At 45.2% G+C, this 25,103-nt stretch overlaps 1 pseudogene across 1 annotated transcript in view; it reads left to right on the top strand.

The window, feature by feature from the left end:
• Nucleotides 1–24,572, top strand: part of LOC311099361 (serine/threonine-protein kinase Nek6-like) — a 29,488-nt pseudogene extending 4,916 nt beyond the window's left edge. The window contains exons 2-8 of the transcript in view: nucleotides 3,185–3,310; nucleotides 3,734–3,796; nucleotides 14,398–14,512; nucleotides 16,070–16,175; nucleotides 20,327–20,418; nucleotides 21,393–21,485; nucleotides 24,408–24,572. The product of the transcript in view is annotated as a serine/threonine-protein kinase Nek6-like (transcript). The remainder of the gene's footprint in view (nucleotides 1–3,184; nucleotides 3,311–3,733; nucleotides 3,797–14,397; nucleotides 14,513–16,069; nucleotides 16,176–20,326; nucleotides 20,419–21,392; nucleotides 21,486–24,407) is intronic.
• The last annotated feature ends 531 nt before the right edge of the window (nucleotides 24,573–25,103 follow it).

The raw sequence follows: 25,103 nt of genomic DNA, 5'->3' as shown, positions 1-25,103 counted from the left end.
GGAGACAGATTCTCGCCACACCACTTGGTAGGAGCGACCTGTCAGGTAGGACGCAATCCAAGAGTGAGCAGCGCTGGAGCTGCCCAACTCGGAGAGGGTGGAGAGGAGGATCTGATGGTTCACAGTATCAAAGGCAGTGGATAGGTCTAGAAGGATAAGTGCAGAGGAGAGAGAGTTAGCTTTAGCAGTGCGGAGAGCCTCCGTGACACAGAGAAGAGCAGTCTCAGTTGAATGACCAGTCTTGAAACCTGATTGGTTTGGATCAAGAAGGTCATTCTGAGAGAGATAGCAGGGGAGTTGGCTAGAGACGGCACGCTCAAGAGTTTTGGAGAGAAAAGAAAGAAGAGATACTGGTCTGTAGTTGTTGACATCGGCGGGATCAAGTGTAGGTTTGAGGAGGGGTGCAACTCTCGCTCTCTTGAAGATGGAAGGGACATGGCCAGCGGTCAAGGATGAGTTGATGAGCGAGGTGAGGTAAGGGAGAAGGTCTCCGGAAATGGTCTGGAGAAGAGAGGAGGGGATAGGGTCAAGCGGACAGGTTGTTGGGCTGCCAGTCGTCACAAGTCGCAAGATTTCATCTGGAGAGAGAGGGGAGAAAGAAGTCAAAGCATAGGGTAGGGCAGTGTGAGCAGGACCAGCGGTGTCATTTGACTTAATATATGAGGATCGGATGTCGTCAACCTTCTTTTCAAAATGGTTGACGAAGTCATCCACAGAGAGGGAGGAGGGAGGGGGAGGAGGAGGAGGATTCAGCAGGGAGGAGAAGGTGACAAAGAGCTTCCTAGGGTTAGAGGCTTGAATTTTAGAGTGGTAGAAAGTAGCTTTAGCAGTGGGTATTGTGTGTAGATGGGTGAGATGTTTTTTTTTAATATGTACATTTTGAATTTAGGTTAACACAACAAAATGTGGAATAAGTCAAGGGGTATGAATAATTTCTGTAGTCACTGTAGGTCTTTGAGATGAGGAAGGGGGTTTTGGTTGTGCTTAGAGACAGTAAATGTAATGCTGTGTATGAGAATGATTGAAAGGTGCCATTTCTCCTCAATCTACCATACACAACAATACATACTGTGTCAGAACTGCCCTCCTAAGACTTTTCACACCTTCTGCAGCCCCCCAGTCCATTCACTTTGTTGACTGATCGTTCCTCTCAAAAGCAGCTCATAATGTCCCTCATTGTCCCTAAACAATACACTAGTCTGTTTCTAAACACTTAGGTCCCAATCGGTGGACACCTTTACCAACAAAGGCGTGCTGCCCTACGTCCCTTCCACAAAAAGTGTAAAATGGTAACACCACAACCATGTCTTGACGTGCAGTACCAGCAAATCTTCTGCAAGAGGTCCAAACAGTTGGTGGTTAAGGTCTACGAGCCCTACACCCCTTCCGGCAGAGTCTTATCCAGCTGGTCGTACACCGCAGACAGGACAAGACCATTCGCCACAAGCACAAAGAGTCTCAACTTCCACAGCCCACCATGCCAAACACCTTTGCCAGTGTACCAAAGCCGGATAAAGGACAGTGCGTCTCAGCATAAGATCATGTAGAACCATCATAAAATTAATATGGATATTTTCTATCAATCCTCAAAATCTGTCTGCCTATATGATTTCTCAGAAGAAATGTATATGCTATACTGGGCTCTGTAGCATGAAACAGATGTTAGACATTCAGATATATCCCCCCAAAAATGTATTTGTCAAAATCTAAAATACAGGGGAGTGTACAATATTTAATGTTAACTCAAAAAGAGAACTGGGTATTGAACAAGAATGTTATATAGTAAAAGTATGAACAGCGTAGTACAGTTCAGTGTGTCTCAGGTGTAGTAAAGTGCAGAGAACTGTAGCTACAGATTGTTACACCAGATAATTTGATTTATCCATTACTGAGAGTTACAGTATAGGTACTGTTTGGTGTAGCACAGAGAATATTCGACCAACCTTAGCATGGCAATACTGTCTTCGTCCTCGAAACAGGAGTCTCATAAAATGTCTGTGTGCAGTTGCAGGGGGTCCATTTGAATTTAGGAAACTTAAAAATTTGTAACAAGCATTCGTTGTTACACCCCTGTAATTACAGACTGCAATTACCACCAGTTACATGTTGTTATTACAGTGTAACTATGAATTATTACAATTCATTACAAAACTTGTTACAGTGTAATAAGGACCCCTTAAAATGAAGCGTTACCAAAGCTTTGATACGAGCGTGATTCACACAAAGGTTAGCATCAACCTTTTACGGACTGGCTGAGAATTGCAAGCCCTTAGCTGTTAATAGTCACATAGTCACATAGTCACAGAGCTGACAGAAAGTTTGCTACAGTGCTACTCTTTTAGATTTGTCAGACTCAGATTTTTGTTACTGTTGTAAGGACAACATAGACGTGACAGATATGCCAGTGCCGACAGTATGCCGGTGCATGCATGTCCAACCTTTGAGAAAACTGTAGCCATTGTTTACATTATTAAATCACCTGAGTGATATTAGGGCACATTCATTAGAATCCTTGACAACTGTCACTAAAACATATAGAGGAATTGGTCCCACTTTAAACAAATACAACTTATAAAGCCTCTATACACTGAGTATAAAAAAAACATTAAGAACACGTGCTCTTTCCATGACATAGACCAACCAGGTGAATCCAGATGAAAGCTATGATCCCTTATTGACATCATTTGTTAAATCCACTTCAATCAGTGTAGATGAAGGGGAGGAGACAGGTTAAAGATGGATTTTTAAGCCTTGAGACGATTGAGACATGGTTTGTGTAAGTGTGCCATTCAGAGGATGAATGGGCAAGACTAAAGATTGAAGTGCCTTTGAACGGGGTATGGTAGTGGGTGCCAGGCGCACCGGTTTGTGTCAAGAACTGCAACGCTGCTGTGTTTTTCACGCTCAACCGTTTCCCATGTGTATTAAGAATGGTCCACCACCCAAAGGACATCCAGCCAACTTGACACAACTGTGGCAAGCATTGGAGTCAACATATGCCAGCATCCCAGTGGAACGCTTGAGGCTGTTCTGAGGGCAAAAAGGGGGTATACTCAGTGTAAATGCTTCACAAACCACTTATAAGCGTTTGTCATACACTATGACCAACATGGGCACATGAACCTCCTCTCTCAACAGGGTACTATCTCTCCCTAACTAAAATTAGCCATTCTTCCCCACACAGAGAAACATGCAGAGCTACCAGTTCTGCTGCACGCTGGCCAACTTTCGCATCGAGAAGATTGGCGGGGCCAGTTCAGCAAGGTGTACAAAGCCACCTACCTTCCAGGTGGCTCTGAAGAAAGTCCAGGTACTGTAATTAGTCCTTCTTTTTTGGGTGAATCTCAATAGTCTAAAGTGGCTTCTTTTCCTTGTATTCTCTCCTTCATTTGCACTGATCTGTAAAACGATATGGTGAATACCTGGTTATACCAGACAAGCTATTTGTTTTACCGACATAGTCCTTTCACATCAGCGCTGATTAAGGACTATTGAGATACATCCAATGGTTGGCAAAGGCAGTGTTCTTCACTTCTGGTCCTGGAAGGCCACAGCTATTGCAGGTTTTTGTTCCCACCTATTGCAAGAAATCACTGAACCAAGTTGGTAAGTGCTTGGAACAGAGGCCTGCACACAGAGGCCTGTTATGTGTTAAAGATAGCTGAAGATTCTGTGGGCTACCTCTGACAATACAGTCAGATAACGGTAATAACTTCTCTGTTCTCCTCTTTAGATATTTGAAATGATGGACGCCAAGGCTCGCCAGGACTGCATCATGGAGATTGACTTGCTGAAGGTAAAGTTGATGGAATGCTTTTTAACTGCCTAAGTCTCTTCATGGTTTTCTTATAATCTGGTTTAACATTGGGACACACTTGAAATCAGTAGGTATAGGTAAGGAAACATTTTAGAGATGGGGGTGAGTAGGGCTGTGGCGGTCATTACATTTTGTCAGCCGGTGATTGGTCAAGCAAATAACTGCAGGTCTCACGGTAATTGACTGTTAATTAACATAAACACATTTAGCATCTCCTGGCTTCCACACATAGCCTACACGCCACTGTTGCAGACCTTTGGACCATCTACATTTTAAACAGTCTAATAAATCCATGTAATATAACCTTCACCATCACAATAAATCCATTATTTATTTTAGGCAGGTCTAAAGAAACATGATATGAAGAAAATGTAGTCTATTTCAGAAGAACAGAATAGCATACTCTGCATTGTCCTTATGTTAGACCCTGATCTGGCTATGCCATATGGCTGTGGGCTACACTAGTTCATTTAGCAGACAATATTTGATTAGAATTACGTGGCATTCTTTTATAGTATGAAGAATACAATTGAACATAGCTGACTAAAATAGAAAGGATATTTTCTCCAAACGATTTGAGGGAGTGTGCATGCATTGAGCGGTTAACAAATAAACAGGTACTCCTATATGCTTAATTTAGAGTTATTTATGTAACTTTAGTTGTGATACAAATGTTGGGCTATATGTTCTGATTTTATATACATTCTAAGGCTGCATGAGCAAATCCAATGATGATTTGAAAAAAGTTGCATGAAAGGCATAAGCTCTGCTTTGTTTTTTTGCGCATTACACACTTCATCAGTCTCGCATTCACAATTTGACAAGCACTTGATAATGCCTCTAATTTCCCGGCTGCATCCCCTTTGTGTGGCCATAATCCCCCCAAAGAAATCCATGCCTTTTGCAGCAAGTGGCCATTGTGCCTTTGGGCTGAATATAATAATTATAATTCCCTTCTCCCCGCTGCGTGTCGAAGCACCTCTCACTCACATGGCTCTCAGTCACGTGATCGGTTCTTCTCACAGGCTATAAGTGAAGACAGACACATTGGGGGCGCAACTGCACGCGTCCTTATCCAATTCCGAGGCGCATATTGAAGATATTGGAAGAACTGTCCACATTTACTTTTCGTCAGCCAACAAGATGAGTAGGCCTAGCGAACAGCAAAAGCACTAGCCTATGTCAATCTACTGTCCCCGATAGTACAAAAGTTGACTTATTCAATTCTGTGCGATAAATAAATATTCCAAACATAGTCCGGGACAGTTGTGGGATGCGATAGATCCCAAATTAATACAACCAATAGCATCAAAAAAACTGTTTTAAGCAATGAGCCTGATGCAACAAATGATAACATATAGCTTAAAATGTTGATAAACTATTAGGCTATTTCTTCACATTATATATAAGCATGAATGTTCCATTAGTAGGAAAACACCATTCTCAAAAGTGATCACAAATGTGATTATGCATGTAATGCTTTTATTATAAAGGTGCATTTTTATGGTGAAAATAATCTTCCCCAAAATTGAAACTCACGCGCTGCATATGTATGCCATTTAGGCTCTACACCCATTGTAAAGTGGATTAATGTGCTTCAATTTAAGAAGTTATTTGGCCACTTTAGTTGTTATACAAACCTTATCAGAACATATAAGCCTATGGGCTACGCTACATGAGGTGTGCGACTATGATTTGAAAAGGTCGCCAAAAAAAGAATGCGCTTTTTGCCTTAAGCTGGGCATCATTCACAAGTGATAATATATAATTCACAAGTTATAGGCTAATATTGTCACCCATCACACTATTATTGATTTAATCTTGACTTTATATATACTAAATAATATACAGTGCATTCGGAAAATATTGAGACCCATTGACTTTTTCCACATTTTGTTACGTTACTGTCACGGTCGTCTTCGAAATGAGCGGACCAAAGCGCAGCGCGTTGAGTGAACATGACTTTTATTTATATAAAGCAACCACGAAAAAACAACAAATGACGATACGTGAAGTCCAAAAGTTACAAATACTGAAACACGGAACATGGAACACTGGAACAACAGGAACAAAAACCCACAAACACAAGGTGAAAAACACACAGTATAAATATGGCTCCCAATCAGAGATAACGAGCCGACAGCTGACACTCGTTACCTCCGATTGGGAGTCACCAGACCAATTACCAAAAACACAAACAAATGAAACTCACCCATACCCAACACCACCAAATGAAATACACCCTGGCTCTAACACACAGTCCCGGAGCCAGAGTGTGACAGTACCCCCCCCCAAAGGCGCGGACTCCGACCGCGCCTAACCCAAAAAATGGGGAGGGCTGGGTGGGTGTTACTCCACGGAGGCGGCTCTGGCACTGGTCGTGATCCCCACCCCACCATAGTCATTACCCACTTAAGTAGCCTCCTCCAATCGACCACCCTACATCCTAACCCCACTGGATTAAGGGGCAGCACCGGACTAAGAGGCAGCACCGGACTAAGGGGCAGCACCGGACTAAGGGGCAGCACCGGGCTAAGGAGCAGCACCGAGCTAAGGGGCAGCACCGGACTAAGGGGCAGCACCAGGATAAGGGACAGCACCAGGATAAGGAGCAACACCGAGCTAAGGGGCAGCACCGGACTAAATGGCGGATCCTGGCTGGCTGGCTCTGGCGGATCCTGGCTGGCTGGCGGATCCTGGCTGGACGGCTCTGGCGGATCCCGGCTAGACAGCTCTGGCGGATCCCGGCTGGACGGCTCTGGCGGATCCCGGCTGGACGGCTCTGGCGGATCCCGGCTGGACGGCTCTGGCGGATCCCGGCTGGACGGCTCTGGCGGATCCCGGCTGGACGGCTCTGGCGGATCCCGGCTGGACGGCTCTGGCGGATCCCGGCTGGACGGCTCTGGCGGATCCCGGCTGGACGACTCTGGCGGATCCTGGCTGGACGGCTCATGGCTGGCTGACGGATCTGGCTGCTCATGGCTGGCTGACGGATCTGGCTGCTCATGGCTGGCTGACGGATCTGGCTGCTCATGGCTGGCTGACGGATCTGGCTGCTTATGGCTGGCTGACGGATCTGGCTGCTCATGGCTGGCTGACGGATCTGGCTGCTCATGGCTGGCTGACGGATCTGGCTGCTCATGGCTGGCTGACGGATCTGGCTGCTCATGGCCGACTGACGGATCTGGCTGATCCTGTCTGGCGGAAGGCTCTGGCTGATCCTGTCTGGCAGAAGGCTCTGGCTGATCCTGTCTGGCAGAAGGCTCTGGCTGATCCTGTCTGGCAGAAGGCTCTGGCTGATCCTGTCTGGCAGAAGGCTCTGGCTGATCCTGTCTGGCGGAAGGCTCTGGCTGATCCTGTCTGGCGGAAGGCTCTAGCGGCTCCGGTCTGGCGGACGGCTCTGATGGCTCATGGCAGACGGGCGGCTTTGCAGGCTTTGGGCAGACGGGCAGTTCAGGCCCCGTTGGGCAGACGGCAGACTCTGGCCGTCTGAGGCGCATCGTAGGCCTGGTGCGTGGTGCCGGAACAGGAGGTACCGGGCTGAGGACACGCATCTCAGGGCTAGTGCGGGGAGAAGCAACAGGGCATGCAGGACCCTGGGGACGCACCGTAGGCCTGATGCGTGGTGCCGGAACTGGAGGTACCGGGCTGAGGACACGCATCTCAGGGCTAGTGCGGGAAGCAGCAACAGGGCATGCTTGGCCCTGGGGACGCACCGTAGGCCTGATGCGTGGTGCCGGAACTGGTCGGGCTGGGCTGGCGACGCGCACCGTACACTTGGTGCGGGTGGCAGGAACAGGCCGAACCGGGCTGGCGACGCGCACCGTAGGCTTCCTACGAGGCTCAGGAACAGGCCGGGCTGGGCTGGCGACGCGCACCGTACACTTGGTGCGGGTGGCAGGAACAGGTCGGGCTGGGCTGGCGACGCGCACCGTACACTTGGTGCGGGTGGCAGGAACAGGCCGAACCGGGCTGGCGACGCGCACCGTAGGCTTCCTACGAGGCTCAGGAACAGGCCGGGCTGGGCTGGCGACGCGCACCGTACACTTGGTGCGGGTGGCAGGAACAGGCCGAACCGGGCTGGCGACGCGCACCGTACACTTAGTGCGAGGGGCCGGAACAGGCCGGGCTGGGCTGGCGACGCGCACCGTACACTTGGTGCGGGTGGCAGGAACAGGCCGAACCGGGCTGGCGACGCGCACCGTACACTTAGTGCGAGGGGCCGGAACAGGCCGTACCGTACGGGGAACACACACTACTGGCTGTACCTCGGGATTAGGAACGGGCCGGACCGGACTGGTTACACACCCCAGTACCTCTCGCCGAGCCTCTACACCTTCCTTCCCTGCTTTTCCCAGTAGCCCCCTTAACCTGGTAGCTTCCTGAATCCGCCCCTTCTCTGCCTCCGTCAGCCCCCTTAACCTGGTAGCCTTCTGCATCTGCCTTGTGGCAGCCTCCTGCTGCTCAGTCGCCCAAGCCATGTGCCCCCCCCAAAAAATTTCTTGGGGTTGCCTCTCGTCCTTCCGACGTTGGCTCTGCCGACGCCGTTGCTCCTCTCGCCGTCGCCTCTCCACCGTCTCGCTCCATGGTCGGCGATCCATACCATCCAGGATTTCTTCCCACGTCCAGGACCCCTTTCCGTCCAATAACTCTTCCCATGTCCAGACCCTCGGCTCCTGGACACGCTGCTTGGTCCTTTGATGGTGGGTTTTTCTGTCACGGTCGTCTTCGAAATGAGCGGACCAAAGCGCAGCGCGTTGAGTGAACATGACTTTTATTTATATAAAGCAACCACGAAAAAACAACAAATGACGATACGTGAAGTCCAAAAGTTACAAATACTGAAACACGGAACATGGAACACTGGAACAACAGGAACAAAAACCCACAAACACAAGGTGAAAAACACACAGTATAAATATGGCTCCCAATCAGAGATAACGAGCCGACAGCTGACACTCGTTACCTCCGATTGGGAGTCACCAGACCAATTACCAAAAACACAAACAAATGAAACTCACCCATACCCAACACCACCAAATGAAATACACCCTGGCTCTAACACACAGTCCCGGAGCCAGAGTGTGACAGTTACAGCCTAATTCTACACACAATACCCCATAATGACAAAGCGAAAACAGGTTTTTAGAAATATTTGCACATTTATACAAAATAAAAAACAGAAATACCTTATGTACATAAGTATTCAGACCCTTTGCTATGAGACTCAAAATTGAGCTCAGGTGCATCCTGTTTCCATTGATCATCCTTGAGCTGTTTCTACAACTTGATTGGAGTCCACCTGTGGTAAATTCAATTGATTGGACATGATTTGGAAAGGCACACACCTGTCTATATAAGGTCCCACAGTTGACAGTGCATGTCAGAGCAAAAACCAAGAGGTCAAAGGAATTGTCCGTAGAGCTCCGAGACATGGTTGTGTCAAGGCACAGATCTGGGGAAGGGTACCAAAAAAATTCTGCAGCATTGAAGGTCCCCAACAACACAGTGGCCTCTATCATTCTTGAATGGAAGACGTTTGGAACCACCAAGACTCTTCCTAGAGCTGTTCGCCCGGCCAAACTGAGCAATCGGGTGAGAAGGGCCTTGGTCAGGGAGGTGACCAAGAACCAGATGATCACTCTGACAGAGCTCCAGAGTTCTTCTGTGGAGATGGGAGAACCTTCCAGAAGGACAGCCATCTCTGCAGCAGTCCACCAATCAGGCCTTTAGCAGTCCACCAATCAGACGGAAGCCACTCCTCAGTAAAAGGTACATGACAAGCGTCACGTCTGGAGGAAACCTGGCACCATCCCTACGGTGAAGCATGGGAGTGGCAGCATCATGCTGTCGGGATGTTTTTCAGGGACTGGGAGACTAGTCAGGATCGAGTGAAAGATTAACAGAGCAAAGTACTGTAGTGGAATTTTACTGTGTCTCTTTCTGCTTACAGTGTCTCACACTTATCATTCATGTTTGAACTGTTGCATAGTTAGAAATGCGCCTGCCATAGACAGACAGGGTGTCTGAGGTTTTCTCTCACAAGGTCGGCTCAGCGGGAGTGGAAATATTGGCTGAACACACAGACAGTGGTTGCCAGGTGTTCTCCTCCTTTGCAGCCGGTCTCTGGGAGCAAACGCTTTGCTGAGAAAGGATGCACTTGGCTATCTTTGTGTAACCCAAAGTGATAGTATAACATTGCTGAGGGGCAAGTATTTCCTCAGAGCTTCTGACTAACTTGTACATCAAGTGCTGTTTGTCTGTAATCTCTCTGCTGGCGTGAATAAACTAATTCATTTAAGCTTGACTTTGGGGCCCTTAGTGGTAATTTCCACGACAGTACAGCAAGATCCTTGATGAAAACCTGCTCCAGAATGCTCATGTCCTCAGACTGGGGCGAGGGTTCACCTTCCAACAGGACAACAACTCTAAGCACACAGCCAAGACAACGCAGGAGTGGCTTCGGGACAAGTCTCTGAATGTCCTTGACTGGCCCAGCTAGAGCCCGGACATGAACCCGATCGAACATCTCTGGAGAGACCTGAAAATAGCTGTGCAGCGACACTCCCCATCCAACCTGACAGAGCTTGACTCGTGACCGCCGGTGTTGCGGTAATACGGTCACCGTAACAGCCCTAGGGGTGAGAGTTTGAGGGAGTGGATTGAATGCCAATAAGAGTTTTAGTATGGCCCTTTGTTCCAGGAGCGGAAGACGTGTGTTTGTGCAGCTTTTGTGTGGTTGTGACTGAGTGGGTCTTTATGTGTTTCTAGTTAGTATTTCGCACATTGTAATGTAAACACAGACTCATTGACACACGCACACTTACACAGTGGCATATACTGTATGCATACACACACATACACACACACACACAGACACACACACACTTATATGCATAAATATGTAAGTGGAATATCGTTATAGGCATATATTTTTCCATCTGTCTGTTCATGTGTGTGTGTTACTCTTTGTCATTGTATGGGATCAAAGAGAGCCTCTGTTCTGACACTCCAAGTGTGTTTGCTGTCATCTCACAATGGCTGGGAAGTGTGTGTATGTGTGTGTGTGTGTGTGTGTGTGTGTGTGTGTGTGTGTGTGTGTGTGTGTGTGTGTGTGTGTGTGTGTGTGTGTGTGTGTGTCATCGCATGGTGTGGGTGGAGGGACTGTTTAGCGTCGGCTGTGCTGTGTGTGTGTGTGTGTGTGTGTGTGTGTGTGTGTGTGTGTGTGTGTGTGTGATCGCAAGGTGTGGGTGAAGGGACTGCCACAGACAAAGTGATGAGTGTATAAGAAGGAGAGGAAGAAGAAGAAAAAGGAGGGAGGGAGGAAGGATGAGGCGGTGGCCCTCCACCTCACACACACTGTCAGGTTCTTGATCCCGCCTGCTTGTCACTTTAACGACCCGTCAAATCACACACGCCTCATCTGCTGCTTGTTCCGCCTCCCGGAGTTATTGGCGGCTGGGGTTTTAGTGGCCGCATAAATTGAAGTGGATTGTTGTTGTTTTTTAAGAGAGGACAATGACACGATCTTCATCATCATCAGTGGGGACTCAGGTGACATTGTTTTGGTGCGGAGTGCCAGCGGTAAAGTGGAGTTTATGACAGGGACTTGAAGTGTATGGGCAGAGACCCGTCAGGAAGACTGGATCAGATTACCATACGAGCAGTGTGTGTGTGTGTGTGTGGCTGCCGTGATAAAGGAGTGCAGCACAACAGGCAGTTAGGCACACATGTACAGATGCACAAACACACGCACACACACACACACACTGCTATATAAAGTGGGGGGAAAAAGTATTTATTCAGCCACCAATTGTGCAAGTTCTCCCACTTAAAAAGATGAGAGGCCTGTAATTTTCATCATAGGTACACGTCAACTATGACAGACAAATTGAGGAAAAAAAATCCATAAAATCACATTGTAGGATTTTTAATGAATTTATTTGCAAATGATGGTGGAAAATAAGTATTTGGTCACCTACAAACAAGCAAGATTTCTGGCTCTCACAGACCTGTAACTTCTTCTTTAAGAGGCTCCTCTGTCCTCCACTCATTACCTGTATTAATGGCACCTGTTTGAACTTGTTATCAGTATAAAAGACACCTGTCCACAACCTCAAACAGTCACACTCCAAACTCCACTATGGCCAAGACCAAAGAGCTGTCAAAGGACACCAGAAACAAAATTGTAGACCTGCACCAGGCTGGGAAGACTGAATCTGCAATAGGTAAGCAGCTTGGTTTGAAGAAATCAACTATGGGAGCAATTATTAGGAAATGGAAGACATACAAGACCACTGATAATCTCCCTCGATCTGGGGCTCCACGCAAGATCTCACCCTGTGGGGTCAAATTTTTTATTTTTTTTAACCTTTATTTAACCAGCTAAGCCAGTTGAGAACAAGTTCTCATTTACAACTGCGACCTGGCCAAGATAAAGCAAAGCAGTGCGATAAAAACAACACAGAGTTACATATGGGGTAAAAAAACAAAGTCAAAAATACAACAGAAAATATATATACAGTGTGTGCAAATGTAGCAAGTTATGGAGGTAAGGCAATAAATAGGCTATAGTGCAAAATAATTACAATAGTATTAACACTGGAATGCTAGATGTGCAAGAGATTATGTGCAAATAGAGATACTGGGGTGCAAAAGAGCAAAATAAATAACAATATAGGGATGAGGTAGTTGGGTGGGCTAAATTCAGATGGGCTGTGTACAGGTGCAGTGATCGGTAAGGTGCTCTGACAACTGATGCTTAAAGTTAGTGAGGGAGATAAGAGTCTCCAGCTTCAGAGATTTTTGCAATTCGTTCCAGTCATTGGCAGCAGAGAACTGGAAGGAATGGCGGCCAAAGGAGGTGTTGGCTTTGGGAATGACCAGTGAGATATACCTGCTGGAGCGCAGACTACGGGTGGGTGCTGCTATGGTGACCAATGAGCTAAGATAAGGCGGGGATTTGCCTAGCAGTGATTTATAGATGGCCTGGAGCCAGTGGGTTTGACGACGAACATGTAGTGAGGACCAGCCAACAAGAGCGTACAGGTCACAGTGGTGGGTAGTGTATGGGGCTTTGGAGACAAAACGGATGGCACTGTGATAGACTACATCCAATTTGCTGAGTAGAGTGTTGGAGGCTATTTTGTAAATGACATCGCCGAAGTCAAGGATCGGTAGGATAGTCAGTTTTACGAGGGCTTGTTTGGCAGCATGAGTGAAGGAGGCTTTGTTGCGAAATAGGAAGCCGATTCTAGATTTAACTTTGGGTTAAAATGGTCACAAGAACGGTGAGCAAAAATCCCAGAACCACACGGGGGGACCTAGTGAATGACCTGCAGAGAGCTGGGACCAAAGTAAAAAAGCCTACCATCAGTAACACACTACGCCGCCAGGGACTCAAATCCTGCAGTGCTAGATGTGTCCCCCTGCTTAAGCCAGTACATGTCCAGGCCCGTCTGAAGTTTGCTAGAGTGCATTTGGATGATCCAGAAGAGGATTGGGAGAATGTCATTTGGTCAGATGAAACGAAAATATTACTTTTTGGTAAAAACTCAACTCGTCGTGTTTGGAGGACAAAGAATGCTGAGTTGCATCCAAAGAACACCATACCTACTGTGAAGCATGGGGGTGGAAACATCATGCTTTTGGGCTGTTTTTCTGCAAAGGGACAAGGACGACTGATCCGTGTAAAGGAAATAATTAATGGGGCCATGTATCGTGAGATTTTGAGTGAAAACCTCCTTCCATCAGCAAGGGCATTGAAGATGAAACGTGGCTGGATCTTTCAGCATGACAATGATCCCAAACACACCGCCCGGGCAACAAAGGAGTGACTTCGTAAGAAGCATTTCAAGGTCCTGGAGTGGCCTAGCCAGTCTCCAGATCTCAATCCCATAGAAAATCTTTGGAGGGAGTTGAAAGTCCGTGTTGCCCAGCGACAGCCCCAAAACATCACTGCTCTAGAGGAGATCTGCATGGAGGAATGGGCCAAAATACCAGCAACAATGTGTGAAAACCTTGTGAAGACTTACAGAAAACGTTTGACCTGTGTCATTGCCAACAAAGGGTATATAACAAAGTATTGAGAAACTTTTGTTATTGACCAAATACTTATTTTCTACCATAATTTGCAAATAAATTCATTAAAAATCCTACAATGTGATTTTCTGGATTTTTTTTCTTCTCATTTTGTCTGTCATAGTTGACGTGTACCTATGATGAAAATTACAGGCCTCTCTCATCTTTTTAAGTGGGAGAACTTGCACAATTGGTGGCTGACTAAATACTTTTTTTTCCCACTGTATATTACCAAAAACAGTGTTATTCAAATTCAATGACAGAGAAGTTTTTCTGTCTAAATGTCAACCAACAGAGACCAGACTAGGGGCTGGATTTAATCCTTATCGCCAAAGTATCGCGGAAGATCCACGTTATAGGTAAATTTTTATTTAAAGGCAATGTTCCCGGCTCAATCGGAAATTACCTTTACATTTTAATGAAGATCTTCCGCTATACGGATTGAATCCAGCCCTAGAACCTGGACTGACACGCATTTTCTTTCTCCTGGTACCTCACAGCAGTTGAGCCACCCCAACGTGATTAAGTACCTGGACTCGTTCGTCGAGGACAACAAGCTCAACATCGTACTGGAGCTGGCAGATGCTGGCGACCTCTCCCAGATGACCAAGGTGTGTGTGAGTGAGTGAGTGAGTGAGTGAGTGAGTGAGTGAGTGAGTGAGTGAGTGAGTGAGTGAGTGAGTGAGTGAGTGAGTGAGTGAGTGAGTGAGTGAGTGAGTGAGTGAGTGAGTGAGTGAGTGAGTGAGTGAGTGAGTGAGTGAGTGAGAGAGAGAGAGAGAGAGAGAGAGAGAGAGAGAGAGAGAGAGAGAGAGAGAGAGAGAGAGAGAGAGAGAGAGAGAGAGAGAGAGAGAGAGAGAGAGAGAGAGAGAGAGAGAGAGAGAGAGAGAGAGAGAGAGAGAGAGAGAGAGAGAGAGAGAGAGAGAGAGAGAGAGAGAGAGAGAGAGTGAGTGAGTTTTGGGGAGATGCAATTTTTTTGTGGGATGTGTGTGTGAGAGAGGGATGAGGAAAGGAGAGTCCCCCAGGCTCTGACAGACACGAACTCTCCATAGCCTCTCTGTGGCTCTAATCGCCTGACACTGTCACGCCCCATCACACACACCCTCCACACAATCTCTCTCCTCATCGCTCCACCTTCCTCTCCTCATGACTTTCCTCATCTGTTCTCTTCTCCTTCTTCGTCTGTCTCCGCATCTGTTTTTCTCTACCTCTTCTCATCTCTCTTTCCTCTCCTCTTGCCTCTCTCTTCCCTCTGCATTTTCTTCTTATTTGTTCCTAATCTTTGCATGTTGTCCAGTCTTTGTCTGTCTCTCTTCTCCTCTCATATCATGTCCTTGTCTGTCCTGCTCCTCTCATTGCCCCAAATCATTCATCTTTGATACTTTCTCCTCGTCCGTGTCCCTTCCCCAATCCTCATCTCTACTTTTCCCCCTTTTCTACTCTGTTCTTTTCTTCCGCCATTGTTATGTCTGGCTCTTCTTTCTCCCTATTCCTGATTAATTTTTTATTATTCTCCCTCTTAATTCACTCAAGAGGCACTCACTCTTCAGTTCACACAGTTCATACACAGTTCATACATGCAAATGTATTTCGGGACACCTTTCTCTCTCTGCAAAGTTCCCAAAAAGTTCAAATCCAAACTGTTCCCTTCCCCATCTTCAGTTTGACTTTCTCCCTGTCTTTTCTTTTATCAAGGCATCATTATGACGTAGAAAGATATTCCTAATTCCAAGCTCTCAACTCAACCAATTTGCAGATCACAGTCAAAAACATCTCTTGCTGGGGGCAAATTTCATAGCTATCATTAAAATACACGCTTCATTCCAAAAAAACTGAAGAAGTTCAGTGGTGGTAAAAAGCGGAAAGAAAATAAACATTTGTTGTTTTGGGGCAGTTTAATTAGCCAGATTAGTGTTAATTAGGTGCTTGGCTCTGTGCGCAGGCGGTGTAAACTCTTGTTAGGCTGCCTCTGCCAAATGGCTTCTCATTACGCACTCAAACAGAGGTAGGGAGGGGGCTAAATGGTAATGCACAGATTAATAATTCTTTAGATGTTACACACTATTTTGGGGGCTGTCTGACATTGAATCAGGGGTTTTTGAGAGAGAGTGTGTAAGGGGAATACAGGCTTTCCTTGCAGCTCTGTTTCTATCTCCCTCTCCTGCAGTCCTTTAGGAAAAAAGAGGAGGCTCATCCCGGAGAGGACAATATGGAAATATTCTGTCCAGCTGTGCAGCGCCCTGGAGCACATGCACTCCCGTAGAGTCATGGTAAACAACCGGTACCACTCATTCACTAACTCCTCTTCCTCTCTTCACTTCCTAACTTCTTGGCTTCTTTCTTCTCTCTTTTCTATCTGCCTAATCCCTCTTTCCATTTCTCTCTCTCTTTGATTCAGTCCCACCTTTCACATTCTCTCGCACCTAGGCTATTCATTTCTCCTCTCTTCTTTTCATCTCTCATTCACCTCTCTTTACATCTTTATTCCTTCACCTTTCCCTTTCTCTCACTCACACCCTTCTTTCTCTTCCTTCCTCTCTCCTCACTCACTCACCCCCTTCTCATTCTCCATCCACTATTTTTTATCTCTCTCTCACTACCTCCCCCTTTTCTCTCTTACGACTTTCAAACCAATATGTTTTTCCACAAATTTCAGCAAAACCTGCCAACCTTTGCCAACTTTTCTTTATACAGTATATTACATTTATTGCCGGCGACAAAGCCTCTACTTTTATTTCCGCCAACCGACCTAGTCATGATTGCGGTTAAATTCTGAATGCTTAGTATGAAATGTAGCTGTAATGCTGAGGCGGCATTACGCTCAGCTCCCATTACTACTATCCTCCTGGTAGTTCTAAACTTTGCGACGTATGTCACTTCACCCATCCCTTCGCGTAGCCCACCACATGCACTGTTTTCTTAACCACAACTGGATGGCTCCATAAAGAATTACTGTGGGAATAAAATCACTGAATGACGAAAATATTGGAATAAAGCAGGGTAATGCAATTGAAGGCATCAAATGATTGCTTAGGCCTATTGAAACTCCCAAAGTCATCCAATTTAATACATTTCAAGCAATAGCCTACCCGTGTGTGGTCAACTATTTCAGCACCATTTCGTGCTGTTTTGGGGACTCGTCTTGATAAATCAATCAATGTTAGATTTTTATTTTCACGAAATCTCAGTTTGGATATTGGTTAAGCTACATTTAGGCTGTGTAAATGTTAGCTAAATTGAGGTGAGTGCGGCTCATGATTATCTTGTCTAGTTGGCTCATTTATTAGCACTGATCAGAATATTTTGCCAACACTTTATTAGTTACAGTATGTAACTTATCAGGTGGATTATTTTGTTCTTCACTCGCAGTCGCTTAGTAGCCTAGACCTACTCTCGACCAAAAGTCTGTGACTTGTCTTAATCAATCAATGTGATTTTGTTTAACTGAATCTCCATCTGTATAATCAGTTAATTCTTTGGCTGGGTAAATACAGTGGGGAGAACAAGTATTTGATACACTGCCGATTTTGCAGGTTTTCCTACTTACAAAGCATGTAGAGGTCTGTAATTTTTATCATAGGTACACAAACTGTGAGAGACGGAATCTAAAACAAAAATACAGAAAATCACATTGTATGATCTTTAAGTAATTAATTTGCATTTTATTGCATGACATAAGTATTTGATACATCAGAAAAGCAGAACTTAATATTTGGTACAGAAACCTTTGTTTGCAATTACAGAGATCATACTTTCCTGTAGGTCTTGACCAGGTTTGCAGACACTGCAGCAGGGATTTTGGCCCAATCCTCCATACAGACCTTCTCCAGATCCTTCAGGTTTCGGGGCTGTCGCTGGGCAATATGAACTTTCAGCTTCCTCCAAAGATTTTCTATTGGGTTCAGGTCTGGAGACTGGCAAGGCCACTCCAGGATCTTGAGATGCTTCTTACGGAGCCACTCCTTAGTTGCCCTGGCTGTGTGTTTTGGGTCGTTGTCATGCTGGAAGATCCAGCCACAACCCATCTTCAATGATCTTACTGAGGGAAGGAGGTTGTTGGCCAAGATCTCGTGATACATGGCCCCATCCATCCTCCCCTCAATACGGTGCAGTCGTCTTGTCCCCTTTGCAGAAAAGCATCCCCAAAGAATGTTTCCACCTCCATGCTTCACGGTTGGGATGGTGTTCTTGGGGGTTGTACTCATCCTTCTTCTTCCTCCAAACACGGCGAGTGGAGTTTAGACCAAAAAGCTCTATTTTTGTCTCATCAGACCACATAACCTTGTCCCATTCCTCCTCTGGATCATCCAGATGGTCATTGGCAAACTTAAGATGGGCCTGGACATGCGCTGGCTTGAGCAGGGGGACCTTGCGTGCGCTGCAGTATTTTAATCCATGACGGCGTAGTGTGTTACTAATGGTTTTCTTTGAGACTGTGTTCCCAGCTCTCTTCAGGTCATTGACCAGGTCCTGCCGTGTAGTTCTGGGCTGATCCCTCACCTTCCTCATGATCATTGATGCCCCACGAGGTGAGATCTTGCATGGAGCCCCAGACCGAGGGTGATTGACCGTCATCTTGAACTTCTTCCATTTTCTAATAATTGCGCCAACAGTTGTTGCCTTCTCACCAAGCTGCTTGCCTATTGTCCTGTAGCCCATCCCAGCCTTGTGCAGGTCTACAATTTTATCCCTGATGTCCTTACACAGCTCTCTGGTCTTGGCCATTGTGGAGAGGTTGGAGTCTGTTTGATTGAGTGTGTGGACAGGTGTCTTTTATACAGGTAACGAGTTCAAACAGGTGCAGTTAATGAGTGGAGAACAGGAGGGCTTCTTAAAGAACAACTAACAGGTCTGTGAGAGACGGAATTTTTACTGGTTGGTAGGTGATCAAATACTTATGTCATGCAATAAAATGCAAATTAATTACTTAAAAAATCATACAATGTGATTTTCTGGATTTTTCACAGTTGAAGTGTACCTATGATAAAAATTACAGACCTCTACATGCTTTGTAAGTAGGAAAACCTGCAAAATTGGCAGTGTATCAAATACTTGTTCTCCCCACTGTATGTGTTTGTGTAAGGTGGAGTAAATAAAACCCTTAATACGTATTCCTGCGCCTGTCTAATCATTATACAACATGACATAAGCTAAATAGTTGTAATTGTTTTTAGAAGTTCATACAAAGGATCATTTTGATATTTGATTTTGAAGACCCCTTGAAGTATAAAAAATAAATATACACAAATTATTTGATGAACATTTTTATTTGTTCTTACTGTTATTAGCCCATACAAATGCATTGAATAACAGATTAACTACATCGGACAACAGATAATAAAGCAAGTTTGTTCTGAAGTGTCTGTCCTATATCTGAGAGACATAAGAAAGATCAGGAAACATTTTTTTTTTGTACATGTATTTAATCCTTTTTTTTTTTGTCACTAAACAATCTCCATATATACTTCCATTAAATTTTTCAACTGGTACCGGGGGACCTTCAGACGAGTCTTGTGAGGCCTGTGGGCATCTTAGAGCAAAACAACCAATATGTACGTGAGAGTCTCATCTTTCCACTAAGGGGTCATATTAACGTGAATCCCAAATGGTTCAGACGCTACAGACAGAAGTTGGCAGATCGGGTGTACCGACTTCAGACGAGTCCCATCAGGCCTGTAGGCGTCCTAGAGCACTTTAAAAAATGTTTTTTATTTAAAAAAAGAAACCCCTAAACACACCCCTCCCCTAATTGGAGTAAATTAATGGACAACAATACTTCCAGCTTATACATCCTATATACTGTACATTTTACGGACACAGTATACTTTACATTAGTTATATTATTTTAATGCTAAACTTTTAAACACTTCAAAATTTGGTGTTTGAGAAACATGGATGAACGTCTAATTCTGACGTCAGACTGTGAGAGCTTGTTGAGGAAATGTGTTTCCTAGGTAGGTGAGTGAGTTCTCTGCTGGGAGTGATTCAGGTCAGAGTAGGTACAGGAAACAGATTGTTGCCATTACATCAGCTCCAGCCTTGCCGCAGGTTAATCTCTCACAGGAAGAGGTGAGGCTGGTTCAGAGGCAGTCAACAACACAATCACCGGCCGGTCAGATCGGTGACACTACACTTCCCACTCACACAATCGAGGGAATGGTGTTGCCATAGCCAACTATACCGGGGACAAGTGCCAACGCAGGGTCCTTAGGTTGAGAAAGACTCACCTAGGAGATGTAATTTATTTTATCATCTGAAATGAATATAAAACGACCATGTCAATGCAGAGAGATTAGATGTCTATACTATATGATAATCCCAGTATTGTTAACAGCCAGAGCTCCCTTAAAAGTGAATTCTATCTCAATGGGACTCATCTGGATAAAGAAACAATAAAAAAATAACTGACTGTCTGTTCTCTCTCTCTGTGACAGACATCAAGCCAGCCAACGTGTTCATCACAGCTACAGGAGAGGGACTGGGACGCTTTTTCAGCTCCAAGACCACCGCCGCACACTCCTTAGGTAACACACACACACACATACTCAGGAACGAAGACACACAGGAATACAGAAACACAGAAACACACACACAGATGCACAGAAACATACACGTGCACATACACGTACACGCACACACACACACCCTAGGTAACACATGTACAAACACACATAGGCACAAAGTGAGAAAAACAATCATGCTCATATGGTCATACACTCATTCTCAAATGCTCTCTCTCACAGAAAAACACAAACATTTTGAGAAACACAAACACATGCAGGGCTGCATGTACACACAGTGTACATACATGCCTGCATGTACACACAGTGTACACACAATTGCAACACACACACACACACACACACACACACACACACAAGATGCCTCCATCAATAACTTTGGGTATAGCCTCAGAGAGCAGCACCTTTTCTAACAAGCCATTGCCGGTCTCCTTGGCAACCACTCACAGTGCCATAGCGCCATTAAGGTCGCTGACCTATGCATTTGCATTTGCAAATCTATTCAGTGTCTGCGTCTGCTTTCCCCCTTAAGGTAGAGATGGATAGATGGGATGGCTTTTAAGGGGGTTGGGGCTGGAGCTGGAATGAGTGTTGAGCCAATTAGTGTATGATGCCTTACGGTTTTGTGGATCGACTTTCACCCAAACAAAAGCAAGCATCAGTGTATTGTCGCTAGTGAGGTGTTTTACATATTGGTAGTGGATCCTTTACATTAGCTGCTGGTTTGGGGGCCCTATTCAATCACAAACTGGCAAAATGATTTGGGGTATATAAGTTAAGTGATTGTTCCTTTGTGTTGTACTTTGTATTGTCACTTCTCTATTCCGATCTCTGTTGGCAAATCAATGTGAATTGCAGTGTAGCTGTAGTCATCAGTAAAGCTACGTATTAATGATTGCTTAACCCATGCACTTGTGTCATTTTCAAATTAAGATTTCTTGCTAAACAACAGTTGTCTAAAACCCTTTTTGTATCAGTGGGGACGCCATACTACGTCTCCAAAGAGGATCCACGAGGGTGGCTACAACTTTAAGTCAGACATCTGGTCCTTGGGATTTCTTCTCCATGAGGTAGGTTTACTGATTCTAACATACGACCACACACACTTCTGTCCTGTAAACCAGGGTCTCTAACTTCCATCCAGGGGCGCTACTAGGTTTGCAGGTACCTGTTGTTGGTAATTAACTAATCATGATCATCAGTCTGGATCATGGTTAGTTTAATCAACTGAGTTAGTGCTGGGCTAGAACACAATCCTGCACACCCAGTAGCTCTTTAGCAAGCATTGAAGCATCTGAAACATATAAAAAACCTGAAGCAACACAGTAGTGATGCTGACACAAACTATCAATGAAACCTAATTCATCCAAATCCTGCTTGGCTGGGAGAAACAAAGCTAGATGGAGAGGCCCACTTTGCCTAAGTAATTTAGGGGGAAAACAGATTATTACTATTCCCAATACAATTCAGTAGAAATTAGACTAAACGGAAGTTAAAATATATTTTGGTATTTTGCAATGTATCGTTTACAGGCAGTTAAAGACTTGTGAATGCTACACATTCCTATGAGCTTTATTATATGTGACACCCTGGTTGTGGTTAGGCATCTATTGGGCACCTGACAAGCCTCATCGTATCACACCTCAGTGCTATAAAGAGAGTCCAGGGATTATTTTTATTTTTTTATGACTGAATGAGTTTTCAAACCAAATATAGAAAAGTGAGAATGTTCCTCGTTCTCTTCACTTCAGATGTTAAAGGTTTTTATGGTTTCCCTTCCCACAGTTTCTTTGCTGTACGAATGTGTGTATCTGTGCACGTATCCACATTTTTTGCATATGTCTATATTCTTGTTTGTGCCAAAATTTACATTTTATTCATTTAGCAGACGCTCTTATCCAGAGCGACATACAGTTAGTGAGTGCATACATTTTCATACTGGCCCCCAATGGGAAACGAACCCACAACCCTGGCGTTGCAAGCACCATGCTCTACCAACTGACCTACCGGGGACTAAAATGTGTGCGTGTGCACACACGAACATAACAGAAACAGCTCTTTCATACAGCTCGCAATTCCATTTTTCTGGAGGCTGATGCCGTGTCAGCATTATATTAAACCGTCAATAACAATGCTACTTCAGTCAGTCATGGACTTGGCATTCTCTGTTGATAAGGACAAGGACTGTGTCCCAAATAGCACCCTATTCCCTGTACAGTGCCCTATGGGCCCTGGACAAAAGTAATGCACTACATAGAGATTATAATTCCACTGGAGCAGAGCTATTTAGACCCAGATGTTTTTCAAAAGAAAGTACTGGAGGACTATAGAGACCTGAGATACATAATAATTATCTTATACATGCAGACACCATGATCATCTTCAAAGACCCAGGCCTATTTATCTTCAGATACACGCACGGTTAGAGCTAATATAACCACAATTAGAGCAGAACAGGGTGTGTGTGCGTGTGTGAGAGAGGGTGAAGACAATACATCACTCTCACACATCGTGAAAAGAGACCATTGGTTTGGTTAAACAGAAGTGTTAACGCCGCACTCCAAAGCTCTTCTTCTTTCTGTCTGACTGTGCTTGCTTTGAGATTCATCTTTTTTTGTGTTTTGTTGTTGAGGACAGTGCCAATGTCATTGGGGTGAGTTTCAGTCCATTGACATGCAGAAAAACGGACTATTGACAACAATTATCAGATTCCGCCCTATTAAAATAGAACCATCTCTACCATGCAGGTCCACTCTGCCGCTCTCACCATTACCAGGCAACAGGGGGAGAATGAGCGAGAGATAAGAGAAACAAGAGATGAGAGAAAATAAGTAATGATGAAATGAATGATGATTAAATACAGTGTACAAAACATTAGGAACACCTTCCTAATATTGAGTTGTACCCCCTTTTGCCCTCAGAACAGCCTAAATTCAAATTGCCATCGATAAAATGCAATTGTGTTCGTTGTCCATTGCTTATGCCTGCTCATACCATAACCCCACCGCCACCGTGAGGCATCAGCAAACCTCTCACCCATACGACGCCAAACACGCTGTCTGCCATCTGCCCGGTACAGTTGAAACCGGGATTCATCCGTGAAGAGCACACTTCTCCAGCTTGCAAGTGCCCATCGAAGGTGAGCATTTGCCCACTGAAGTTGGTTTTCAATGCCGAACTGCAGTCAGGTCAAGACCCTGGTGAGGACAACGAGCATGCAGATGAGCTTCCCTGAGACGGTTTCTGACAGTTTGTGCAGAAGTTCTTTGGTTGTGCAAACCCACCGTTTCATCAGCTGTCCGGGTGGCTGGTCTCAGACGATCCCAACAGGTGAAGAAGCCAGATGTGGAGGTCCTGGGCTGGCGTGGTTACACATGGTCTGCGGTTGTGAGGCCGGTAGGACATACTGCCAAATTCTCTAAAATGACGTTGAGGCGGCTTATGGTAGAGAAATGAACATTAAATTATCTGGCAACAGCTCTGGTGGACATTCCTGCAGTCAGCATGCCAATTGCACGCTCCCTCAAATCTTGAGACATCTGTGGCATTGTGTTGTGTGACACAACTGTACATTCTAGTGGCCTTTTATTGTCCCCAGCACAAGGTGCACCGGTGTAATGATTATGCTGTTTAATCAGCTTCTTGATATATGCCACACCTGTCAGATGGATGGATTGTCTTGGCAAAGGAGAAATGCTCACTAACAGGGATGTAAACAAATTTGTGCACAACATTTTAGAGAAATAAGCTTTTTGTGGTATGGAAAATTTCTGGGATCTTTTATTTCAGCTCATGAAACATGGGACCAACACTTTACATGTTGCATTTATATTTTTGTTCAGTATATGTTCACGGACGTGGAAACGCTTTGATCGTCAACATATTAGCTTTATTAACAATTACACTTGTCGTTTGTGTTTGAATATTCTTGATGGACTGTAACGTTTTGTACAATAACCAATACACTGAATGCCTTCTTGTGTCATCCACAGTTGCGAGACCTGGTCAGCATGTGCATCAACCCTGACCTGGACCAGTGCCCTGACATCGTGTTTGTCCTTCAGATAGCCAAACAGATGCAGCTGTGGACCTCCAGCAGGAGGCCCCAGATCCCTCCACTAAGCGCCTCAGTCCTCCAAGTGGACCCCCATCCCTGACGACTGAACCTCAGACCACCAGACCCACTGCCAACCTGCCTGGCTTGGTCTCACTGGGTCTCAGAAATCAAGAAACTGATGAGACGATGGAGACTTTGGCATGTCTGGACTAAGCTGTTTTGACTATTATTTTCTTTATATTCAAATGAGGACTTAGGCCTAACTCTATTGTTTTTGTCCTCAATGACCTGGGGAGGCTCTTTGACGGTGGTAATGGGAAATTGTGTTTTTAGACTGTTGCGGTGATTCTGGCAAATTAAGGCGTCTTGTCTGGCCTCTTCACTAACGGGAGAGAGCTCTGTCTCACGATGATGTCACAGAAGGTACTCACATCAGTGAGGCATGCCTTTTTTGACAAGGCAGGGGTTGCTTTCCAAATTGATCCCCTGTCTCTTTCAGGTAAACCATGTGGATTCACTCAATTGTCCTGTGACACGTAGAACCGAAAGCCTAGATACAAATCTCTTTCCGTGCTCTTTCTTTTTTGCTTTATTGTTTTAGTACACACGTTTACCATTGTTTAGAAATAAT

The sequence above is a fragment of the Coregonus lavaretus genome (assembly GCF_964263955.1).
Source record: "Coregonus lavaretus genome assembly, chromosome: 24".
NCBI classification, from domain to species: Eukaryota; Metazoa; Chordata; class Actinopteri; order Salmoniformes; family Salmonidae; genus Coregonus; species Coregonus lavaretus.
Note: the sequence above shows the minus strand (reverse complement) of the source record. Positions and strands in the feature narration are given on the sequence as shown.